This window comes from Apis cerana, linkage group LG2 (genome assembly GCF_029169275.1).
Source record: "Apis cerana isolate GH-2021 linkage group LG2, AcerK_1.0, whole genome shotgun sequence".
In the NCBI taxonomy this organism is placed as follows: domain Eukaryota; kingdom Metazoa; phylum Arthropoda; class Insecta; order Hymenoptera; family Apidae; genus Apis; species Apis cerana.
Window position 1 is genome coordinate 5,346,265 of NC_083853.1, and position 23,294 is coordinate 5,369,558.

Genomic DNA, 23,294 nt, shown 5'->3' on the forward strand with positions numbered 1-23,294 from the left:
TATAGGATCCACCATATTTACGGGATCGAAATCCTGTCTCTCTCTCTCTCTCTTTCTCTTTTTACTATTCTTTCTGTACGTTCGACGAAAAAGTTAAATATTTGCTGTTTTTCTATGATTTTAATTAAATGGTTGTTGCTTAAATTTATATTCCAAGTTTTCTTGTCTCGATTTGAATATTAATAATTTAACATCGAAGAGGAAAGATTCAAATATTTCACGCCATTCAACGAATATCACAAATGTCACAAAAACTTTCTAAAACACTCGAGGCTCCAAAGAGGATCAATGGCTACTCTCTTACAACCCAAAACGATAAGATCCGTGTATCCCTCCGCGTATTCGACCTTGTGGTTCGAAGAAAAAAAAAAGAGAAGGAAAAAAAAATACATATCTAGACTAAAAGTTAATTCCACACCAGTGTACGCGTCACTCTGTCCCTCTCTCGTTCCTCACGAGCGGAGCACAGCCGCCTCTCGGTCGTCGGGTTCAGCCTCCAGCGGAGGCCGTTCTATTCGCAGAGGAGAACCCAGAGGAAGCAACCGATTAAGTTTTTGTTCCCTCGAGAATTAGAGAACCTCTCCTCCTTCTCTCTCCCTCTCCTTCTCTCTCGGACGCGTACGAGAGGAGGAGGGAAAAGAAGAAGAAGAAGAAGAGGAAGAAGAAAGGGGAGAGGAAGAGAAGCGATCCATCCATCGAATGGACCAATTCGTGCACCTGTTCGGGCCCGGCTCGATTCCATAAAACGTTAACTAGCGTGGTCGTCACGGAATCCAGACGAGGGTCCAGAGGCCTCTTCTCTCCAGGCCCTTTGTTCCTCTTTTCCTGCCGGCTTGCCTGGACCCGTTTTCCCCTGTCCCTTCTTTCCTCCTCGATCCATCGATCGTACACACCGAGGATGGGGGGGATTACGTTAATCGTGGACGAGAGGGGTGCGCGCGATGAATGGCGAAAACCGCGAGAGCTTCAGCCGTACCTTCATCAATGAGAACGAACGGTGATGAATTCGGTGAGATTGATTAATGCGGCTTGCCTCGTGTTGATTTAGAATCGTGGCGGAAACGAGACATCTACAGACGTTTGCGCGTTCGATAAGAAGAGGGGAGGAATGATTCGTCGATGGAATAACGATGTTATACGTTGGCGTTTCGTTGGAGGGAATTGGGAGATTGGTGAGGAGGAAATCGAAGATCGCTCCGTGGTTACTAATTAATAAAATACTAGGATGGTTCTTTGATGGATTGGTGAATCGATTGAATTGCACGTTTCATGGGGAAGGGAGGGGGAAAGTTTAAAATTTGTAAGTTTCGTACGAATTGTTATGTATCATCGAATTAATAGATAAGTAAAATTTCTATTTCAACTTCACTTTTGAATCGTTAAGCAATCCGTTTGAATTTCCAATATCAAGAGGAGGAGAGAGAAAGAGAGAGTTGAAAGTGGATAATTCCAAGAAATAAGCGAAGCAACGTCCGTGTAATAATAACGACAAAACCGCTATCTTTCCTACGGCATCGTGGTGCGTGGCACCGAGAAGATAGAAACGATACACCGCGACTTTGGTATTATGCTGACATGCACGGCAGTCCCCATAAGAAGAGAGGCCGTCCTATCGGGGTGCGTTTCAACCGGAAAGGAATGATTTATCGAAACACGTAATATGTCTAATGGCTGATAAAAGGCCGCATAGAAATGTTCATTCAGTGGAAAATACGGCATCGTGGCCTTCGTCGTTTAACCGTATGTATAATGTCACGACGATTTAAAAAAGGTAAATCGATTACTGTCTCCCTCCCCCCTGCCCTCCCTCCGCCGGTCACCCTTGATTAATTACCGGCGGCACGAGCAAATATTTGAATGTAATTCCATGTAAGTTAACTCTCGGCGCATCGAGCATCATATTTCATGAAAGTGAGACGTTGTATCACGATTCGAGGGCAAAGGGAGGATGACGTGTAGTAAATTTCGGATACCATGTGATTTTTCGACACCTTTGATGCGGATGATCGGGATAGTTGCGCGTTTGATTGAATGAGCGATGGATTAAAAAATATTTATATAAGAATTTACTAAGCGATCATAAAGCTGTTCGTAAACTTGATCAATTTTTTGAAATTAGAGAAACTGAATTGATATAATTATAAGACGAGATTATAATTTAATTGGAATTAATTTTTAATAATGGAATAATTGCTAAAAATAATTAAAAAGGGATTATTTTTTAGATATTTGTAACAATGTTCGAGTTTCTCGAATTTTTCTGTATCATTTTCATAATGTCAATATACAAAGATATATACCATATACGAAATAAGACACTGTCAGATATAATAGATGGAATTCCTATCTTGTATTTGGTAGCAGATAATTTTTGTAGCTCGGTTAATACAGAGTAAAAGCAAATGTCGAACCGGTTTGTATCGGTGATTAATAGTGGCTCATAACAAGTGATCTGTTTCTATATTTTTCATCCTTTTAATTTGCATGAAAATCCCTACTGAGCTAGGGCTGCAGTAAAATATAAGCACACTGCAATATTTATAACTAAAAACTACTGTGAACAAAATTTATTGAAATTGTTCGTCACGATTACTAAAAACTATGCTATTGCAATACGATTAGCATATAAGTATAGGGTTTAATAACTGGAATAAATCGAATTAAAATTTATCAAGATGTTTCAAATTTCAATCAATTTAATTCCGATCGTTTCCCCCGGGAGAAGAAAGCCAAATGAAAATTATAAAAATTGAAAATTAATTCAATTACACTTCGTGTATCATCATCAATCACGATTTCTTCGAAACACAATACAAAACACAAAAAAAAAATATCCAAAGCACCTCAAACACGTGTTAACAAAGAAGAAAAACATATTTAATAAATATTCCTAATTATCTCACATTTATTCCTCTCTTCAAACCGACTCAACATCGTTCGACTCGAGTATGTATACAACAAAGCCTTAATTGGCACACAGGATCGCGTTTAATTGCGATACTTTCATGACCCAATGTCACAAGCGTAACTGCGGACCGTTCATCGAACCGTTTCCATCTCGACAATCCACGATACCGTAATAGCACAGGTGAAAACGTTAATGCGATAAATCGCCAACTATATCTGCACAACAGGCTCGAATAGTGAACGGGCCGAGGAAAGTCGAGGAGAGGAAGAGATTCTGGCCGCGGAGAACGTGAAAGTGGAGGAACCATGACGGGAGTTTGGTCGAAGCTCTGAGGAAGCCGTTCACGGATCACGAACGAGTCGAGGATATTGAGAGCCTCGAGTTTCATTTTCAAGAATGCTCAGAAGTATATTGATAAAATTTTTTCAATATATTTTATATTTTAAATTTTCGTGAATCTATTCTTTTTTTTTTATATTACGAAGTTTCGAATAACGGAATGTTTCGTTTAATAAATTAAATATGTGGGATTTAGGAAAGATGAGTATAAGGAGTTGATTGTTCGATGCACGAAAAAAGAGAATGTATGAAACGAATGTTTTACGGAAATTTTAGAGAAGGAGGTTTGAAGAGAGGATTTGTCAGAGATTTTCTGAGATATAATACGATTTTAAGAAGTCGTGAAAGGACGAGATGATGGTGATAATGATAAATTGGAGACGACGATGAAACGTAATAGATTCGCGTTATTTTCTGTGTACTCGAGATTTAGGACAACGATAATAATGATAGAAGCGCTGAGCCGAGTTAAACGACGACGATGAGGGTGACTGATGAACGATAATCAAGAGCGATGAAGATATGCGGTATAAATGCTGATCGCTATTCTCTATTAAAAAAAAAAAAAGAATTGACGATAAGCTGACGATAACTCTTTCTCTGAAAATTTATAACAGACTGATATTGTATTTATACCGCAGAATTTATACCAGATTCAACGAGTAGTTTATGGAATAAAAATATAAAATTCTCGTTTTGCATGCTGTTCGATCTATCATCTTCGCTACTTTTTTTTTCTGGAAAATATTGGAAAATATGAATATAACATAAACATTGTCACTTATGATGGATTGCCATATAAAATAAAGTATTTTCAAATAACGGTACACACGACTAGGAAGTTTCAAGAGTTCAAACCATGAAAATCGTATTTTGTTAACTTAAAGAGATAATGTACTTTTGTACATACGTGTCCGAAAGATTAATATGTTTTCGGGAATCGAAGCAAAATTTGATAAGAATAAAAAATATATATATATATTTCGTCCATCTCCACGTATTTACTCTTCTTTTCCAGAAAAAAAACTTTGGAAAATTTAGGAAAAGTAAATTAAACTAACACGTGTTTTCACAATCTCAACGTAATAAAAATTACGAAATAACGAATAAACAACGAATCATTAAAATCCAGGATCCCGTGGAACTTTCCTTTAAAAAGTTAAAGTTGACTATCGTTGACAATTAACTTCGATATTATCCGATATAATTCGATCGAACACTTGCTGAACGCAATCAACGCAATTATTCAGCACAGTGGAATCAGAAAAACACGAGATGGAACGCTGCCAAGGATATGTTTACGCGCGTGCTACTCAGCGTACTATCCAGCAGCTCGTGTAAATCTCCATTTCTTTCGTTGTAAGAGCCATTCGCGTTAAAAGTGGAGCTTATTTGCATGCAATTAAAGGTAGCGAGAGATTGAAGACTGTACACCTGTCCGTACTATTCAACTTCGTTATCCGTTACGAACGATTGGGAGAGAAAAAAAAAGAAAAAAAAGAAAAGAAAAATAGGGAAGAAAAAAATTATATCACCGTACATACCGTTGAATTGATCACCTATCTATCTAGCAAAACGCATTCCGCTGGCGCGGCCAGCATTACGCTATCTTTGATTTCGATCACGCTACTAGGAGAACTACAATCCGAATGGAAATTAAAATAGTTTCGCTTCGGAATCGAGTTAAACTATTGACTGATCTATAGATACCAATAAATTTTCAACCGCGTTTCGATACAATTTTTAAGACTTTTCTTCAATTTCATTGACTAATTCAAGCTTGACGGTTGAATGATTAATCGCGCGATTGTTTCGAATAAATAATTGCAGATGTTGGATTTTTCCTTTCCAATCTTATTTATGAATATTATATTTTCTGATATTTTTCAACTTTTTTTATCGAATAATTGAAATAATTGATCGCGTGAATACTATACATTCATCAAATTTGTTTTATTTATATACACGTGTACTCTTGAATTCTTACTGCTCGAGTTGCTACGATCAATGCTGAAAATTTGTAACAAAAAAAAATTGGCATTAATAATCCTACATTTCAAAATTAATATTAACTTTATTAATTTACAAAGTTGATCGACCATGTTAAAATTTAGAATTTTCCCTCAGAGCCTATCTTCCTCGAACGACAAATTTCAACGCGATAACGTTCTCCGATACAATTTTCAAACTCCTTTTCAAATTCGATCGAACCCGACCCGAGCTCGATATCGTTGAATAATTAATTACATCGATGGAAAGATCGATGGACAGCGATTTCCTAGGTGAATTAGGGATAGGTTACAATCACTGTTTACTACGTATAGTGGTATACCTATTCATCACCATTCGATGCGTATTTATTAAAACAGGGAAGAGCCAGGGATGCAGTTACGCGATATCAGATGCCTGACGGAGGCTACCCGACTGGTTTCCTTAATCCAGCTAAGTGGGTAGTCCCAGGAAAGTGATTTTATATGATAGGCGGAGCGGAAATGAGGATAGCTCGAAGGGAAAAGCCGGCAATCGAAATAGGATGAAACGGGGAATTATTTTAAAAAAAGCGTATACGGAAAGGGGGGGATCGAACCGATCGTAGATTTACTTGGAACTTGACTGGAGACTCGAACGATATGGGATATTGGAAAAAGTGGCGTAGCAATTTACCCGGGATAATAAAATGACGGAAAGAAAACCCGTATTAAATCATTTTTTCCATCGAATCATAGTTATAAATAAAACGAGGTTATACGATCCTGAAGGGAAATAATTTTCTGCTGATGGTGATCCCGGTTGTGACGAGTTGGATGAGTGTATAGTAATTGCGCGTGGATATTAAAATTACAATAAATACACGATATAAAATAACGGTTAAAATTATTAGCGGGGAAACAAGTGAAAAAGGAAGGATTTATATAAAGAAATTACGAGTGTATATACTATTTTCGTGTTAGCGATAATAACGAAGTAGTTGTAAGTAGATTAGTAATCATTCCTCTCTAATGAATACGTTCTCTACCATTAACTCACCTTTCGCGTGATTCGCGTTAAAATTATTTTATAATAACAAATATTATTTACGACGAATGAGAAAAATTATCGCATTACATTTACGAATCATTCGAGAAGATGTATACACGAGAAATATTTTACTACTACACCGAACTTAAAAATAAGCAGCTCGTAAAAAAAATGAATTCTCATCCGCGAAACAAAATCTCGCTCCTATAAAAAAAAGGACAACTCTTCCATCGACCCTTGGTTGTCGCTGCACCTGTTGACCGAGATAACCCTCGGGGTCGCTTGGCACGCGCCAACATTTTTCCGCCCCCCTCCCTCTCCTCCTTTCTTCGTCCATCCACACGCGTCCATCCTTGATTTACCTTGCCTGTTTGTCAGATAAGACAGTCCAGTTTTTCCTTCTGACGGCGGAGAAACGTTCGGCCTCGAGCCAGCGCACGCCACGCGCTTCGAATAGAATTCAAATGCGCCGCTAGAGACATTCCTTCGCGAGGGAGGAGGATCCGCGATTCCGAGCGTGTGTACAGAAGTCTCGACGACATGTGCCAGGAACGCGAATTTCCGACGTCTGAAGGGATCTAATCGTGTACCACGGCCGATAAAGTTCAAGTGGAAGTTTTAATGGACTTTACCAATCGATCCCGGTCGCTTCTCGACGTTTGATTAAAGTCGGAAATTGTCGCTGTTGTAAGTGGTTATCGAGAATGTTTCGAAGCTTGTCACATTGTGACTATTAATTGATAATTCATGGTTGGTTATTCCATGTTAATTCATTTCAAGTGTAAATTTTTATATATATTTGAGTATGAATATTAATAAACACTCGATAATTTTAATATCAATCTTGTATATTATATTTATAGAATTAAATATCTTTATGTATTGAACAGAAATTGTATTTTCTCAATTGTATTTTTCTCAAAAGTGAAAACAAGTGTGGAGGACGTTACGCGTGATCCATATTTATTTAGAAAATTTAATTTTAATTTTTCGAGAATGCATGAATGTAAAAATAAATTATTCGTTCGATCTTTCTCAAATAAGGAACATTATCATTTGAATTATTCTGAAAGGTAATCTGTAAACATATTTTGATTGTACATTTATATCGTATAATGTACGATATTCAATTATACGAGGAAATCTCTCGCCGTCCAAAAGTCATTTCACGCAAGATAAAGTGCAGCGCACAAATACGTTGCGTGACGTGAAAAATCCAGTTTTCGAGACGCAAATAACAGTACCAGCCGGTTGAAATAGTAGCTACGTGTCTCGAAAAATCATTTTGAAAGTCGAAATTCCGAGTCAGCAAAAGAAATACAATCTCAAATGTTGAAAGGAGAGCCGTATAAAAGCTCTGTTGGAGGGAAGCACGTCTGGCGAAAGAGATCTTCCCGACGATCGCTCCGGGATTGCGATTTAACGTGCCTCGGATACGAACTTTGGTTTAAAGAACGCGAGTAAATCGACCGTGAAATCGAGTAATTCAAAACGATTAATGTCATGCGTGAAGTCGTGTGATTCGAGGATACAAAACGACACTAAGCACGGAGAAAAACGTTTCACGAATCTTCTTGCTTGCATACGGCTCTTATTATACCGATCTTTATTATACCGAGTTCAAAACTTTTTAAATAACGCATTTCATAAAATTCAAATAATTTAAAAAATATTTTAGAAAATTCTTCGGTTTAAATAAAAAAAATTCGAATTAAAAAATTTGAGATAATTTCTTATCATATAATTTCTATGTAATAGCTTTAAACGACTTTAATCTCAATTATAGGATCCTCAATTTCCAAACAGCAATGAATATTGCATCAAAAAAAAGAAAAGTACAAGTACCAATTCCACAAAAAAATGGGCAAAAATCGAATAGCCGATTGTATTTCTCACAAATTCTTGCACAAGAACACGCCACACTCGAACCTCGCTCTTCCCTCTTATCTCACCCCACAACCTTATCACCGTTAATCCACCGCTTCCCAAACAGAGAGAACGCTTCACGAACCCTTATCGTAAAACCTGGGCAAACTCGTCCAAACTCGTACGTACCGGCATTCCTTACGTCGAATCAACTCGCCTTTCTACCAAACCGCTTTTACAACAAAGTGAAAGAAACGAATTCTTCGCCGTCTATACGGCTTGACACGTTGCAAGGATCGAAAATCGGCGATAAACACGTAGGAGGAAAGTGGGGAGAATTTGTCGAAGAGAATCCCTATCGAAAGTCGGTGACGACTTTTCTTCCATCCTGGTGCACCGTGTACGGTTTCGAGCGCGGCCCCCGCCGACGGATAAACATCATAAACGTCGTTCGACGCTGAATAAATTCAGCCAGGGCGAAAAAGCGGCGGGGACGGGTTCGTGGAAACGCGAGAACGGCCGCGAAACGAAATGGAACTTACTAAAGATAGGAGAGAGGAGATTGGAAGAGAGGAAGACGCCCACGTGGCGCGATAGTAACGCAAGATTGGATAGCGAGAGGGATTTTCATTCACCAAGGGGATACTCTTCTTCGATGGATCCGCATTTGAGAGATCCTTATTGGGGGGAGGCGTTCATATTCGGCCTGATTTTAAGGGAAAAATTGTTCTTCTTAAAAATTGGAAGTAAAGAAGTAGAGGGTAGATTCTATTTCTTTTTTTCTCGAAGAGTTAAAGAGTTTGTAAAGGAGATATTTGTTTAACGATAGAGTATCCTTCTTATGTTTTATTTTTCAATGCTTTCCGATCATTCCCTGTTTAGATTATTAATAATTGTTAAAATAAAAAGGAAATAGAAAATTGTATAGGATATTCTGTAACTAAATATTACATTTTAAGAAAGAAATTGATAACCGAGAACATTAAAAGTGTTCCATAGAAAAATTGCAAAACGACAAATCGAGAAACAGTTTTTTTCCAAAGTAATCGGTGATTGAAAAACGTAAGAAACTTTGTACATGCCTGTTTAGAAGTTTTTATTTCGATTCGGTACTCGATTATTACCAGTGGCAAAATCAGAAAGTTAATTGAAATATAATCTTCCACAAATTGCCATGGAAACTGTATAACTGATTTATGATAGTCGAAATAAAAATCTTTCCTGCTTTTTGAGTGTAATTTACACGCAATCAATATGATTTTGCAGCAGGAATTACTTTCCTTAAGCTGTATTTCTAAAGACTTATTACTCGAGTACTAAAAGATATTTCACTCAAAGGAATATTACTACTTCATAAACCAGTGAAGAATGCAATTCCGGCATATCTTCCGCATAATATAATTATGATCAAGATTTTAGAGAAAAATTGATACAGGAAAAGGCAAAACATTCGAGGAACATTTGTGAATAAAATTGAAATTTAACGAAGAAAAACTTATGTATATACTCTCTTCTAAACCTAAATATTATCGTTTCATTTATAAATATTTATACTATTCTTTTTCTATATAAACACAAATTCTACGTAACATCTCGAAACTCTAAACTAATATAACATATCATAACACTATATGTAAACTACGTAAAACGACACAATCGCTTCGACGCAATGAGTCGACTCACGTTCACGTGACGAAACGAAATTCCGAGGCAAAAGATACAAAGGGAGCTTCCTTCTTTACAAAATTCAGATTCGCGAGAAAACGAGGCCGAAGAGGGATGGAAGAAGGAAAAAAAGAGAGAAAAAAAATTGATAGAAATGATTGTTTCGCCCCGTGAAACGCTGTTTCTAAGATCGGCAAGAACCAAGTAAAATTCGTTCGGATGCGTGGTAAATGCGCAAAGGGAAGAGGAACGTCTCGTTCCATTATGGCGAGGCTTGCAATAAAAGTCCATCTACGCATCTGTCTTTCCTAGTTTTTCTCGGCGAACAGCCCCGCATCGTCCATCCAAATGGATGATGCAGCGCCTTTCGCACTGCACAAAGGATTCCACCTTGGTCTACCTCGATTCACCTGATTCTGCGTTTCTGCTCGATGCAGAAATTATTCCGCAAACTTGGAATAAAGCGTCGTCGTTCTAACGTGCTCGATAGTTATTGCCGTGAAATTAGCCGTGTCGCGGCAGGGAAAAGGAAAAATTCGATTCGTAAAAATATTGTATTTCTATCTCTCTGTTTCCTTCTTTCCAGCCAATCGCAAGATATATGTGTGGCGTCCGTGTAAAAAGCTGAGATGCAGAGTTTTTCGAGATTCGAGATTTATGCTTTTTTTTTGCATTCGTCTGATTCGTTTTGAGGAAGTTCGATATGCTTTGCCGTGTCGGATTGGTCGTAGTAAAATATCGAACGAGGAATTCTTTGAGATTCGTTTCAGAAGAAGAAGAAGAAAAAGAAGAAAGAACGATTGGAAAGTTTCTTTCGCTTCGAAAAATTTGTTGACGCGGTATTATGGTGTTTCGGAAATTTAAGTTGTTTCCGATCAATTTCTCGATGTTCTCGTCTTACGTTGGACTACAATATGAAATTATACACCTACGCTAGTTCTAGATTAACCTTACGTAATCCAATACTGTCACGGCGAATAACGGGATATCTACGAGATATACACGAGTATCAATCGAAGAGAAGAGAGATATAAGCGGCAAAATCATTAACTCGGAGGAAATTTCAGATGAAACGAAATTTATATTCCATTCTCCCCTTCCATATTCCACTACTTTAAATTATTAAGGAAATCCAGCTCGAATAGTCCATCCCCTGTCGAGTTGAAAATAACTCGAACGACTTTTCTCCTCAAGGAAACATATTATGTATTTAAAAAATTTTAATCGAACGCGGCAGGCATCAATTAACGCGCATTAAAGTCACGACGAGCTGAAGAGAGAGTGTCTTTTATCCCATGGAGGGAAAGAGCAGATTCATTCCACTTTGGTTTGTATCAAGAAGAGAGAGGGAGGGGAGTCGAAGAGGAGACTAGATGCGCGGTGTCGAAGGCTTAAGCTCGACGCTTAAAGGAAAAGATGGCAGCTCTCATAGGTTTCAGAAGCCCTCGGGGCCCCAGAGGCCGTCAGCCTGCAGGCTTAGAATTCGCATCAAGAGGCGCATCACGTCTCCGTGGGGTCTTCTCTTCGTTTCTTTCTCCTCCTCTTCTCTCTCTTTCTCTCTTCAACTTCTTCAGCTCCTCTCCTCCGCCTCCTCTCTTTCCTCTTCCACCCGATTCGCGGTCATCTCGCGTTAGGTCACGCAGACAAAGCGTTCAGAAAGGGGGTATACACACGCGGCGCAAAGCTTCAGAATGAATTTCGTTTGCATACCGTCGAATTGCATTCCTTCGACCCGTTTCCTGTCCGCGCGTGTCCTCCAAGCAGCCTTGCCGCGGACTTTTTCTTCTCTCCGCCTCGCTACTCCGCCGTTCCTTCCCTTTCTCCCTTTTGTCCAACGATCGGCCGACAGATATCGCGTCGACGAGAAGGCCAATCGTGGCCGCCGGTTTATCATTCAATTTATCAATCATAACGCTAGTTTCGATTCGTTGGATCATTCGCTGTTACGATGAGGAGGAGATCGTCAACGAATTCGACGAAAGGATGAAGGGATTTGTCGTATAATTGAAGAAGAATTGGAAGAATGGAAGAGGTACGAAATCACATTTCAAAGATTCTGACTTGATATCGTTAATCTGATTGATCGTGTTAAATCTTAACCAATTGTTCGATTTTTTAAATTTATATATAAAATATTATATAATCTGTTTTTATGAAGTCGGTTATCTATCTATTAAAATCATCGATACCGGAGATTTCAATTGCTAGTAAAAAAATCTAAAGTTATTTCGATTACTTAACGACAGATTTACAGTTCAACGACATGGTCGCGTAACGCGTTCTGAATCGATAGTTGTCCGATCGAAAGTTCGTCCAAGAAAATCACGTGAATATGGTGGTAGTCGAGGCACGGAGGGCCGCGACGTGCGTATGCAACCTATTAGAATGCATTTCTTTTGTTTCGTACCTTGCAGCCGTTCACAATGTTCGACTGCATACCGAAGGGTGTGCCACTTCCTGCACGTGTGTCCTCCAGGCAGCCTTGCCCTCCCCCACAGTATTTCGTGCCTACATCCATACGACCGATGAATCATGTTTTCGCTTATCTATCACCGTTTTAAAATTTTTATCCAACCGAACGTACAACAAAGATGTCTGAGAAGAATTATTAATTAAAATATTCTAAGCCTTCCTGTTAAGCTAAATATTAAGAGAAAAATGGATGATAAAATATCTAATTATCTTTAAACAATAATTATCATTCATTAGCGAAATTATTAATTAATTATATCGAATTTTCCTTCCAAACGAGCATTGCACAAATTACGCTTGACAAAAATTGCACACGATGCTCGTGCATGGAGGAATAAAAATTCTCGTCGTTGACGTTGAAATTTCAACGTGCACATTGTGGCACACTTCCACGTTCCACGAAAACGCGAAAAAAGCGGTCTAATGGCCGCTGGGACCGATGGGAAAAAAGTTTCCGTTATTACGGGAATAACGAGGGCCCCGCAGGGCCCATTTTCGGGGTCCAGGAACGAAGAAACACGGGTAACTCGATGAAGAAAGCAACGTGGCGATCGACGATCGTGTTACTTGAACACAAAGTCTAGACCCACCAGAAAATCCGCTCGGGTTTCTCAACCCGATGTGTGGAACCGACACTCGAGTAACGAGAACAAAATGAAGACACGAGATGCAAGGGGGAAAAAGTTTAACCAGTGGTCCAGTGACACCCTAAGACTTGGCCTGTCGCTAACGGATTCTCTTTTTCTGATGTTTCGAGCAAGATGATGGGAGGGACGAGATATATGAACCGAGTTGAACGAGGTTTGCGAAAAGATTGTTGCTTCCGTGGAAGAAGCGGTTCAAGAAAAATTTCGTGACGATAATGAGATGAGAATGCGAAAGGGATGGATTTTTATCGCGAAAAAATAGAAATTATAGGAATATGAAAGAAAAGATGCACTGTATTCTAATTGATTTTCATCCGGAAAAATTCTTTTGAATTTACATCGATTCTATGATTTCACTGAAATTTTGTCGATAGAATATTTATATTTGAAATCTTTGGTAAAAAGAAATGAATAAATAAGAGGTAAAAAATATAATGAAAAACGAATGTCGTTCAAAATATTGAAAAAGAAATTTTCTCCAATGAAAGTTACAAACATTGATGAAAGTAAATTGATTCAGTTACCGAAACAAACGGAGAAAGTGATCGGTGAAATTCTCTTGATGAACAACTAACACTCTTCCACTGGCTAACAATTAAATAATAGTGAAAATCAATTTAGTGAAAAAACAAGTTACTGGAAATATATCTATATATATATATATCCCTCACGTATATTATAAATCAAACTTGAGAAATTTATAAAAAATACATGGTACATATTTCATACATTCTAAAAAATTTTATTGAATCAATATAAAGTATCGACAAGATTGATTTGTTTTAACGAAACACGATAATATAACGAAGTTTTCATTTTGACGTGATACTAAATACATTAATTATCTATTATTGGCTCGCATCTATCGTATCTTCATTATTTCACATTACAATTACTCGACAAGTCTTTTAATGCAACTATTTCTTCTTATGTATATAAAACACATTAATATTAATAAGATATCGGCAATTATGCAAATGTTCGTGCTCGTACAATCTTTTCATCGCCGCTATTCAATAAATATTTCTTATACCCGTGTATATCCCGTATAGAATTTTCTTTTCGCAATCGAAACGATTCTTCTTTTAAGGATCGAACGATTCTCTTCATCCTTCGAAGAACTTAATTCAAAAATAAGGAATACGCTTTATCCATTGACGGCGGCAATTACAAGTGCAAACCGTTAGCAGCAATCACGGTTGCATTCCGGTTAGGCTTTGGAATAATTACTCGTATTCCGCGTACCACGGACCAAGCTAATGATCGTGGTAATAGAAAAAAAAAGGGAGGAGGGAGGGGAGGGATAAACACCAGATGATTGCTATGCGACCTGATTTATGCCTCCCCCTTCCACCAATCGTTGGATTTGCTATTGAGAATAAATAAAATCCTATCTTTAATAGGTACGTTGCGCTAATAACACCAACGTTTTCCTTCCTTTTCTTTTTTTTCGTCCCTTTTTCCATGTTTATCCACCTGTGATAAATCAACGTGTCCGCACACAATTTTATCCCGTTCCATCCTTATATCGATTTCTTTCTGAATCCTTAAAATCTTGTAGTTAAGATTCCTCGCTTCGAGGAACTTGTTATTACAATATTTTTATCATTAACCAGAAATGGCTACTGTTGATCCATGCATCGTACGGATTAATACTTTGGATACAGTTTGATGAGTCTTTGATCTCGAATTTAAACTCGCACCAAGCGAGACGAAGCGATAGCGACTTGCTAAAAGATACCGTGTGCTATGTATAAAATTAGGAGCCAGACTGTCTGGCAATGCAAGCAATGTCAAATGCGATAACGATGTCTACATAATGATATAATATTGATGTAACGTAATAATAATAATAAAAAAAAGGAATGCATTCACTGTGAAATGCAATTTTAACGATGAACCATAATTTACGTAAAATCCAAATTAGAAAATTCTACTCTATCAAGGATGTTAATCACATAATTATATTCGAACAAAAATTTCTCTTCACTTTAATCCTTTGCAATCCATAATTAATGTATAAATAAATATGAAAGAGCAATATTACTGTTACAAATTTAAATACAGTGTTCAAATCTGAATTAACACTGTCCTAATTATATCAAGAGATGTAAAAATTTCAACAATTCTACTAGTAGAATTGTATTTTTCGCAAAATGAGAGAATGATTCGAGAAAAATTATTACTCTCAAATTTATTCTAAATTCTGGATAAATATTTTCCTTCTTTAAAAAGAATAATGTTTCACTCTCTTCTGGAACATTTTTAAAGTTAAAATCGATCTCATCGAATCTGAAGAATCTTTGAAGAATCTTCTTTCGAAAAATTTTTCGGCACACATCGAATGGGTCCAAATCGGATGAATGCACAATGATGAATCGTATCTCGGGCAAAGAAATTGGATCATTAAGTGGCGCGACCTTGGATCAACGACGGAGAGGAACGAATCAACGTTCTTACCCAGATTCTTTTCCCCTTTTTCTTTTTTTCTCTTTTTGCCCGGCTAATTACGCGTATCGAGTAATTTAATTAATGAGGGCACGCACGGTTTCCAAGATTACAAGGAAATTCTCCCGGCTCGTCGGCGATTTAATGGCACCTCTTACGAAGTAACATTCTCCCCTTTTCAAGTTCGATTCAAGTTCGATCGAGGGGAATGCAGTTGGCGAAAGATGGACGCGATTACTTTTATCAGATGACAAATGCGAAACTTTTTCTAAGGGCGGAGATTGATGGGACGGATACGTAGATTCGAAACGCATCGATCTCTTCGCGGACGTACGAGTAAACAAGATATCCATTAGGCGAGGAAAAAAAAGATTCTGCGTTTTAATGAACGAGATGTGATTTAGTTTTAAGTAAGAGAGAATGACTTTAATGAGTTCGATCTATTGTTGGTTCATATTTATCTTAAACTTCGTTCATAATTATTATTGATATTTCTGATATATCTCGGAGTAAGTATATACATTAAAACAGGAATTTCCCGACTTGCTTGAGTTATATGCTAAACAGAATGATAAAAGATGGGCGATATTTTACAAATGAAACCGTCGAAACGCTATAAATGCTGAAAGGCGCTAAGATAATCGGACTGCGTGATGATAAAGCAATAAAACTTCTCTTCTTATCTCTCAAATACAAATCAAAACAAATTCATCTATTCCCATATGAATGAATGGATAGAAACAAAATAACGCGTAACTTCGAATCCTTCCTCCAAACTAATAAGCAAATCGTAATTCCAGAATATGAAGCTACTCCTCCAAATCCTCAGATTCTTTCCAACGAGATCCAACGTGTCCCAAGAAGCTCTCGAACTCGGATTCGCGGCGCGAGTTGGTGCGGAAAAGAGTCAGATGAGCGGATGCATAATGGTGAATCATATCGCTGCCGAAGAAACTAGATCATTAAGCCATGCAACCTTGGATTTCTTGCCAAGTTCACTGCACTGTCCAGCCACCTAGTGCTGAATATATATATATATATATACATACATCTATACTCCAGCACCCGTATCCTCCTTCCTCCTTCTTCTTCGCCTTCCTCTCTCACTCAGTTCCATCCAGATCGCGCAACCTCTTTTCTCCTTCGCACTCCGCTTCATACGATCAATCCAACAGCTCCTCTCTTCCTCCTCCTCCTCCTTCTTCTTCGCACGCACTTACGTAGAGGTACGCGCGCGCGTTCCCTCCTTCAACGACTATTTTTCTCCCTCTAGAAGAGCCATCCTGCTAGCCTGTCTCCCGGGGAACCCGGCCATCTAGGCCTATCCTAGTTTTTTGCCTAGCGTCGTCCACACGGTAGCTCTGGCCGGCCGAGGGGAGGAAACTCAGCCATCCACCGGTCTTTCAAACCATCTAGGGCCGGTTTCTCTCTGCCTTATACGATCATTTCTTCGCGCGCGCCACGCGAATCCGAATAAGACGGGGGTGGGCGGAGGGGGAGAGGAGGAGGAGGCAGAGGGAGACCAAATAGAGAGCGTGGAACGGCCGTGAGTCGAATCGAGAGAGCAAGAGGAAGTTCAAGGTGAGAAAAAGCGATGGTGGGAGAGGTATACACTGTTACGGGATATTCGGGGAGCCAGAAGGGATGTGAAGGAAGGGGGAAAGGAAGAAAGGGAGAAGAGAGAAAGGTTTCTTGGCAGACGACGACGACGAGGACGAGGGGGAGGTGTAAACGTAATCCAACTTTCCATCGTGAATCCGATTACGTTCGATCCATGGCATGGATGTTGCATTCTGATCTCAACCCCGCTGTTCGAGGAATCTCGTGGGCTCGAAGGCTACGAAATAATGGCGACGTGGTGCTACGCTCGCCAAGATAATGCTTGTTTCCCTGGCTGGCCGACGCTCAAGATGAGACTCCGTGCTCAGCTTTTCTATGATCTTCTTCCACGGAGGCGAGGAGATTTATTTAATCGTGCGCCGAGTGGAAAAGATATTTTACACTCGAGAGAAAAAAAAGAAAGACGTTCGAGCAGGTGATAACGTTCGAGGACGGATTCGAGGGATTGGAATCGAAGAAGGTCGCGCCATTCTCATGCTTCCCGTGCTCGCGAGCTTTGCATATAGCCTCCTCCTGTTTGCATTGTGTCACGCGTGTTACGACGACGTGCACGTAAGTGTACATATACGCCATAGGATTCTGAAGCGGCATTCATTCCATCAATCCGAATGACATCACGAACGATTATTTCTGACGCAATGGGATGATTGCTAGGAAATCGTGGATTAATATCTCGTGGACGATGGTTTGAGAAGGAGGAGCGAGATGGAGGGATGATTCGGAAAATTTTTATTTCTCGATTAATCGTGTTAAGGATGGAAGTTGCGTTTCGAACTTTAAAATTGCGTGGAAAGCGATGTGGACACGATTCATTCGATTTATTCAAGCATTCGTTTCTTCGTAAATTTATCTTGTATTCGTGGATTCGTTCACTTCTGTTTGAATAATAATTATGAATGGATATTGGAACAAACATGTTGATTATAAGCTTCGCACGAATCCAAAGTTGCAATTTGTAACGAAATCAAAAGCAACTGTGGCAATTAAATGTCATAAAAATGTGTGGGATAAATATCGTGATCAAACCAAGATCGTAATAACAGTGAAACCGATCTGAAAATTATAGTACTAGCTTTATTAATGATATAAGCTTATTTTAAACTTAAGTATTTCGACTCTCTCTATCTCTATCTCAAATACAAAATTGATCCGACAGGTGTCACATTATTCAATTTCAACCGATTTAAATTTCTACGCAAAAGACGGAGACCGATATCAAACTATCACCAATATCACAATTTCGATAACTAACTATTCCAAAATATGGATCCCGCGGTGAACACGATTCCTCGCTCTTCTCTCTTATCAGTCAATGCAGCAGCAGTAGCCTGCAATTTCCCTATCGAGACCCATACGCTTTTCTAAATTTGTCGAACACCAGACCGGACAATTTATCGCCGTTCGATCGTTAACGCTATCTAACATCCTCCATTTTTCCCCCTTTCTCCGCCTTATTTAGATCCGGTGAGCGCGCCGAGGCCACGAGGCTTTAATCGTTTCGAAAATTACAATCCACTACTACCACCACTCTCTCCATTCTCTTTCTCTCTTTCTCTCGAGTAGCAAGATCGTAGAGCAAGGAGAAAGAGAATCACGGTCGTAACAGGAGATCAACAACGCTTTTTCTCCCCGACTGCATAACTGTTCCCCTTAATATCTATTATAAACTTACGCGCCCCTTTACGAGGAAGGAAGAGAGCGAGAGATACCATCGGGATAGGAATATGCATGAAGAGTAATACACCAACAGATCCGGCGGTTTATCGTTGTAACACATTGTGTTTAACGGTATCGACCGATCCTAAATAGCTGTTCCTACGATTGTAAGCGGCATAGCGATCTTACTGCTTCTGGTCATGAGTAATGTGACGTCTGTTCGATATTATGTGGAACGTGATAATTGACTCGGATTATTATTACGGGGAAACGAGTGAAGCGTTTCGAGTGGTAAATTGGGAAAATAAGTTGAAAGAAAAATGTTTACATCTTGCGAGAAGTGTATATTTCTAAAAGGAGCAGGTAGAATTTTGTGTAAAACTGGAAAAAGAAGAAGAGGAAGAAGAAGAAGAGAATGGTCAAGGAAAATTTAAATCTAATTTTGTGAAATCTTTTGTCGCATATCCAATCATTTATTTTCTATTTTTGTTTAATTCTAATGAAAAATTAATTGCACGGTATTTTTTATTATATTTTCCATATTGTGATCAAGAAATCAAATTTTAACTCTATATATATATATATACACATATTAGTAAGAGATTTGATCAATGCACGTTTATCCGTAGTTTACGAATGAAAATGGACTGATAATGATACTAATTAATATCCACTAGTGACTCAGCACAGCAACATTTGTATCGCGATGATAGCCAATGTTTCGTTGTAATGCGACAATGCGTGGAATAACGTGATATTAATATACCTTTCGAGAGAAGGTTGTCCCTTCGAAATTATTATTGGATAATGATAATGCTTTAACCGATTGATATTGATGAGCCACGAAATTGCATATGCAATTCGCAGTATTAACAACGCGGAAGGAAATATTAATAAGACGATCTTATTGATACATAATACGAATATAATAACCTGGCAACGATGAATCGAGGATTCTTAGAGTGATTATGGAATTTTAGATTCCTTTTCGATGGACAGACTATTAATTTGATCGATGCATTTTGTAATTGATTCCGAGGTATGAAAGCAACATGAGAAAATATATATTATAAAGCTATTATAGTGCCATTAAAATATCATTGATAATATATCTGATATTATACAGAATATCCTTGAATATTATTCCATTCTTTTCCCATCTTTCTTATCTTTAATTATTAAACGTAAATTACCTTATATAAGAATTTCTACGTACTATGGACCCCCATGCACAAATCCTTAGGATGCTTGACTCATCTGAAACATAAAAATTAATCCAATATTAGTATTAAAAAAAGACGACGGAGCAGACTGAATATGATATCATAATTATCATCGATCTCTCACTCTCTTTCCTCAAAATGAGCCAATGGTCCCAGAATACGTTCGAAAACCCGGAACCATCTAACAGCGGAGCAAGAAAGGCAAGAAAAAAGGAGAAATGGCGAGGAGAAAGAGCAGCACGAGGACAACCGAGACAAAAGGAGCAAACGTTTCCTGTGTAATTCGGTCCTAACGTTGTCCTTATGCCATGTAACATTCGATACCTTCACCTTCCTCCACGGGTACGAGAACAACGTAAGATAACACCTGTGATATAACTGAATAAAACGGTCCGATGACCGAACACTCTTCTGTGCACATGATTGCATGCGCGCAGTGGCGATCAACCGATCGAGAAGAGATCGTGATCGACTCGTTACATGGCCCGATCTCTTTGAAATTCTGGATCAAACTGTTCGTGAAGTTTTTATAAATCGAGGCAGTGGATATTTGGGGAAAAAACATTTGCTACATCGATTTTTCTGAAATCCTTAATTGAGGAGGTATTAAATATTATATAATTTCTAAATTCTCGATAAATTATTGACAAAAAACGATTAGATGCAATGAATTTCTGAATTCTAAAAGGAAATGAGACTTTCGAAACATGTGAAATCATAATGAATATTGTTGTTTGTGAAATTACCCTTTTCTAAACTATTTAGAATTTAGAATTATTAATTTAGATCTAAATAAAAACCAGCAATTATAATTCTTTCTCCTCTTTTCCAAATTCTTCACTCGCAGTTTTTAAACTATCAATAGATCTATCTATAAATCAAAATGACAATACATTGCAGTTTAGTTTCCATTTATAATTACAAGTATTTCGATTTGATGTTAAATATAATAAATAATAAAAATTTTAATTTTATCAATTGTTCAACTTCCAATACAAGCAGTAGCAATTTTCCACTTTCCCTACTCAAGTTCAAGCATCTATGCAAATAACACGAAGCCACCAGCGCGGAATATCGATTTCCATACTCGAGGCAGACACAAGAAGCGACGCACACCACCGCTTACCTGGGTCAAAACGTCGATGAACCTCGATGTGAATGATTTTTCCCTATAAATCGTCACGTGTCATCTCAAGAATAGGGCTCGCGTGTTACACCACTTCCTAGTTAACTCCTCGAGACATCCTCCATGGTGTCGCACGAAACACGCGACAAAACATATACCAGTTAATCGTCGTTACGTCTGTACTTGGTTCGAGCTATAAATATATACAGGGTGTTCGAAATAGATATAAAATTTAAACGATTCTAAATACGAAACGGAAAATAATAAGATACGAAAATGTCGATCGAGATTTTTCTTAAATTACGAACAAACTTTCATCAACCTCCCAAAAATTCATTTAAATTTTTTCAATCACTCTATTTTCATCCAACGTGAAATAACATTGCTCACGATTTAAAAAATTGAACATTTCTGCGCTCCATTTTTTCAGAAATCACCTCTTTACAAATTTTCCACCCATTTTTTTTTTTCTTTTCCATACACCCTGTAGATGCACTATACGAACGCATAATGTAGACCATGGAAGATCAATTTCCCTTGAATAAAACATCCTCTCGGCCGGATTGGCGTTATCGATGGAAGAGGCTCTAGGCTGAACGACCTATGGCTACGCGCAATCGTACTCGCAGCCTCGAAACGGATGCAAGAATGAGAACATGCTTGTTCCACGTCCTACGCACAGCTAGACGTACACCATGGAGGCGATAGCGAATATTTGGTATCGATGTCCCGGTGTTAATAACGCTGGATCGGAGCGCGGCCATCGAGACGGCGGCCGCTCGTGTAAAGCGGATGTAATGAAGGGTTTGGAAAGTGATTTGTGTCACTGCAAATACCCGTACCCGCTTTTAACGCTCGATAACACGCCCTCTGACAAGTTGCTTGTCTTCCCGAATGATGGTTCGACCGAACAGATCGCTGCGTTTCAGATATCGATACGTCACGGCCGGTTATGTTTGGTGATTGAAGAACGAGTAGCGATTACTGGATGCGCCACAATTTCAACAATCTCAAAGAACTTTGAGAATTTGATTCGTAAAAGAGAAGACGAGATACGATCTCTATGGGAAAATTATTCTGACTTAATCATAATATAGAAAATATGAAGTGAAAGGGAAAAGAAAGAGATGAATATAATTTTTCTTCTTAAATTAAATATCCTTTGCAATAAAACTTTTCTTAAAAAAAAACTTCTAGTGTTTCCTTCGAAAGGAAAACATCGAAAATCTAAATTCAAAATACAATCTCCTACAACCCTCTTAAAAAAATCGAATATTTCATCATGAAATTTCTTAAGCTAATCTTTCCTGCCAGTAAAACTCCGCTATAAAAATTTTACTCCTCCCAATTCACCAAATATTCATTTCGTGCTCGGATATTCTTCATTTTATATTCATCTTTCGCTCCTCGTCCACTTAGTTTTCGATTCAAACATCGTCCGATGCAGAGAAAACCTTGGAAAACGTTTGATTCGCGTTGTCGTCGATCTATTAATATTCTTGTGGATGTCGATCGCGATGAGGAATCAATTCATAATTTAAAAGAACTGAGGAAGATGGAGGGTATGCCAGAAGCAATGACGCTGGCATCCTGCGGTCCATACCGTGGAGAATCCACCTTCCTCTTCACTCCCTGTATCCGCTTCTTTCCGCTTGGACGAGAAACGATGACTCGAATACCCTCTGGCATCGACTGTCCGCCCGCATGAAAAACCTTCGATGTGTGTACTACGTACGCGGACCGGAAATACCCCCGGGGATGCACAAGACCCCGCCACGATCCTGTTGCGGAAGTGCGGCATACGGAATGTAAATTCGCCTCGATGCAGTTCTTCGCTTTACGAGAAGATAAAATTGATACCTTCTTCCGTCGTGTATTGTGACCACTCTCGTTGTTAATTGCGCTTTCGAAGGAGGAAAAAAAAAAAGAAAGAAAAACTAGACATTTTTCTGAACGACGAATGAATGAATAATTTTTGCTATCAAAAAATTTCTGAATAAGAAGAATCTGTCATTAAAAAACTAGCTTGGATATTAGTAATCGTGATTAATCATTTGTTGCTGAATCGTGTCTGCAAAGAATCTATATTCCTCAATCAAATCCTTAAATTTATCTCTTTTATTCTTCCAAACTTCCTATCAACATCTTATCTTCGGATTTAAAAAGGAAAATATCGTACAAACACGTTGAAAGAATAAGTATCGATATTTATCCATCGACCACCAAGATCGAAACAAAGTTCAAGATCAAAGATAATTAATCATTACGAACGAAAAGAATATGGAGGCGACCTAAGTCGAGAGGGT

General features: G+C 38.4%; 1 protein-coding gene across 2 annotated transcripts in view; it reads right to left on the minus strand.

Annotated features, from left to right (window-relative positions):
* Positions 1-23,294, minus strand: part of LOC107994060 (uncharacterized) — a 101,776-nt gene that overhangs the window by 55,834 nt on the left and 22,648 nt on the right. Inside the window, exon 2 of one of the 2 annotated variants that reach the window (XM_017050820.3) lies at positions 19,856-19,896. The gene's annotated coding sequence lies outside the window, so the exon portion shown is untranslated. Of the gene's footprint in view, positions 1-19,832; positions 19,897-23,294 lie in introns of both variants that reach the window. The other variant, XM_017050819.3, reaches the window with a different exon arrangement.